At 40.1% G+C, this 3,607-nt stretch overlaps 1 long non-coding RNA gene across 1 annotated transcript; it reads right to left on the bottom strand.

The window, feature by feature from the left end:
* Positions 1 to 819: 819 nt before the first annotated feature.
* Positions 820 to 2,796, bottom strand: LOC105444593. Its single transcript, XR_973143.2, has 3 exons — positions 2,709 to 2,796; positions 1,298 to 1,429; positions 820 to 952 (listed from the first exon to the last, which is right to left on the bottom strand). It is a non-coding gene; the product is annotated as an uncharacterized LOC105444593 (long non-coding RNA).
* Positions 2,797 to 3,607: the final 811 nt, after the last annotated feature.

The raw sequence follows: 3,607 nt of genomic DNA, 5'->3' as shown, positions 1-3,607 counted from the left end.
GCTTATTGCTTTGAAAGTAACCATACTGAATAGTACTTATGTAGATCATACATGTCCCAGGTCCTGCAAAATACTAGAAATGATAATGATTTGAGCCAGACCCAATTGCTTCTTTTTAATTCTATTGGAATGTCATTTTACTATAATAATAATAATAATATTTAATTTTTATAAAGCGCTTAACACAAATGTCTCTATGAAAGAAATACCTCAAAATATTCACTATGGGGTATAATTTCTAATCATGGTCCTGCTTCGGAAGAACAGTTCTCTATTTAGGGAAATACATATCAAAATCGACATAGAGAGATTTAAAGGCAGTGTTCTTTTCTCCTCATAAGGCCTTTAAAAAAAAAGTTGTATTGCCCTTTAGGTGCCGAAACATGGGTCGGTCGGTCAGAAATCATTTTTTTTATTAAATTTTTTTCTTCTTCCTTTTTTCCCTCCCTCTTTGGGCTGATATTTCTCAGTTTTGGAAGCTTCAAATATTTTTTTTCTCTAAAAAAACTGTAAAAAAAAAAAACTAAATAAAAAGCCGACCTTATATTTCAAGATTTCGGGTTGGTCGCAAAGGGCACTACAGCATTTTTTTTTAGGCCTAATGTTGAGATGCCAAGGCACATTGATTCATTCACTTGATTCAATTTAAAAGAGTTGACAGTCAAATCCAAGCCCGGCACAAACGTCTTTTGGCAAGACATTAATCCACGTTTGCCTCTCTCTTCCCCAAGGTGTAAATGGGTACTGATATACTACAGTGTCACAGCATGATGGACACAAGTACCGGTACTTTACAAAAACCCTATATCAAACCTGTATTATCTTCGCTAATCAGTCCTTTATCCTCCAGCAGTTCGAACAAATCGACTGAATCAATTATCGATTCCCGGTCTCTTGCAGTCAGCTTGTCTCCAAGGATGAGCTTGATGTTTTGCAACTCCTCATTTCTAACCTTGGAAATATAAAAATGCAAATTGTATAGGATTACATAAAAATAGGAACGGTATGTATAGATCTATGTGTGTTGTAAAATTGTGATATTTTTTTCTCCTCCTCTCTTCTTCTTCTTCTTCTTCTTCCTCCTCCTTTCCTCTTCTTTTATCCTTCTTCTTCTTCCTCCTCCTTTCCTCTTCTTTTTTCCTTCTTCTTCTTCCTCTTCTTCTGATCTTCTCCTTCTCCTTACACTCCATTTTTCTTTTTCTTCTTCTTTTTCTACTTCTTCCTGTTTTTCTGCTTCTCCTTTTTCTTCTTCTGCATCTTCTGCTACTTTGTAGATCCATACACATTTACAGCTTACCTCTTTAGCTATATCCAGGAGGAAGAGCCCCCATGGTCTGATGTTGTCCTCATCAAAAGCCATCCTTGTTTATCCAAACAACCAGGTGCTATGACAGACCCATCGCTTTCCTCAAGCAAGGTGGACGTGTGACTGAAAATAAAAAACAATTATATTGAAATAGAGAAAAGACAGTGGTCATAATTTGTATCTCAGTTTCAGCAAACTTATTAACAGTGTTTATCATCACAAGATTCCTGGCTCTCAGCAAATAAAAAGCCGAGATATTAAATGAAACCGATCTTACAGAAACTGTGGCAATGCCAGTGACGCTAAAAATGGAGAGAAGCTTGAACATGAGTATTTCAACACTAACAGCTCGCTCACAAAACAGACATTCGTCATTTCTCATGTAATTAAACCAATGGCTCTTGACCAGCCTCACTTTTTACTTCAAGCTATACAAAAATCATATAGCTATATTAAATTTCATGTGTCACTTGACAAGTTGACAGATAGCCTGCATCATTTCTGAACACAAATCATGTCCTACACAACATACTGCCCCATCCCCAAATTACTCTTGATTTTGAGGGGGGGGGGGGGCATTTCAATACAATGGAGGGAAGGAGTATAGGGTGACAGTTCTGAACTGAACCACATCATGCATGCACTATTAACATGTTCAAGACGGCAAATTATGTCTGTCACTTGGAACAGCTAGGTCTAATTTTATTCATTATTTGACCAATAATATCCTGATTTGATTTCTGAGATCACATTATATATTTGTTTGCTATATCCATATTCATGTAGTAACGGGAACTAAGCAATATGATTCAAACATGATGTAACGTACTGCTTCATCTGACATATCATATCCTTCTTTGCAAAGAAGTCGTCTGCTTCATGATGCATGCATCTAATTGCGATATATTTTATATTCACGTCACTATGTGACCGTTGCTAAGGAGAAGATCAACGGCCCTTAGCAACCAAATTTGCCATTTGGCCTTGGCTCACATCATATTTTTGGCTCAAAATTAGTACGTAAATTATCCCCAATGTGGTCTTGTAGAAAATTTATTTTTCTTTCATATGACGCCTTACACATTGTAAAATGAGGTACAGTTCAAAAGTAATCTCCAAAATGGCAAAATAGTTCAAAAGTATAGATCTAGGTACCATTACAAATACTCTATATTATTATTATTATTATTATGATATTGGTATGGCAACGAAATTGTGCAAGTCGGGAGCGCGAGGGCGAGCGCGAGCGGAGGCCCCCTGAACACTTTTGATACCCAACAACCTTTACAACATATTTTATGTCTCAAGAACCTGCTTTGCACCCTGGGCCGGCCCTGGGAAATAATATAGATGCCTATAGATTCCGAAAAAACCAATCAACGGCAATAAACAAAAAAATTACCTCGTGTCAGGAAGAACTGCTCAGATTATCTTGAGAACTAGACCAAAGCTTCAGTCTCTCGTCGGTTGTTCCACTGAGACTACGTACTACTACTACGTCTGGCTCCACTAGACCTCCGATTATAGATGTCAACAAATGTCAGTTTTCATTAAAGAAATGACCTATATATCAGACGGTTATTTCTGTCTACTTGAGAACCTGCTCTGTGCATTGCAATACGTGCACGGCAAGTTGACGATTCGCGCAATTTACTAACGTCCAAGGTCGGTCATGCGTATATATTTGTCGGCAATCCACTAACGTACGCGTACGTATGATAAACACAATTTGGGGAAACCCCCGCGCGGGCTGCATGGCTGCGGTCTTGTCGATGGCCCTCGCGTTGTTGGAGTCCGTAAATTCTGGCGAGCTAGTGCTCGAGCTAGTGCTCGGTTTCTCTGGCGAGCTTCGATCGCTCGCCAGAATTTACGGACTCCAACAACGCGAGGGCCATCGACAAGAGGCTAGCTGCGAGCGGGATTGGGTAAACCGAGCCAACAGTAGCTGTCGGGCTTTAAAAAACGGAGAAATTGAAAGAAATTAAAAGAGGAATTAATACGGCCAGGAGCGGCGCTCCCGGGGGGGGGGGGGGGGGGGGGGGGGGGGGGGTGGGGGGGGGACGGGGGGGGGGGGACGCGTCCCCCTCAATGTTTTAGGGTGGATCGTCTCCCCCCCCCCTCAAAATTCGAAAAAGTGCCAATAAAAATGTATAGCAAATACTGGGAGCAAATACTAAAGACTGCAACACACTTTTAGGCTCTGGAGGGCCCAAGAGTGCAGCGTTTAATATAGACAAATAAAAATACAAAAATCTTCTCACTCGGAAGCTACGCTCCCTCGCATTCTTCAAAATGTACAAG

Source organism: Strongylocentrotus purpuratus, unplaced genomic scaffold (assembly GCF_000002235.5).
Source record: "Strongylocentrotus purpuratus isolate Spur 01 unplaced genomic scaffold, Spur_5.0 spur5_scaffold_12, whole genome shotgun sequence".
Lineage (NCBI taxonomy): Eukaryota > Metazoa > Echinodermata > Echinoidea > Camarodonta > Strongylocentrotidae > Strongylocentrotus > Strongylocentrotus purpuratus.
The sequence above is the reverse complement of the archived record's forward strand: the minus strand, read 5'-3'. Positions and strand labels throughout refer to the sequence as shown.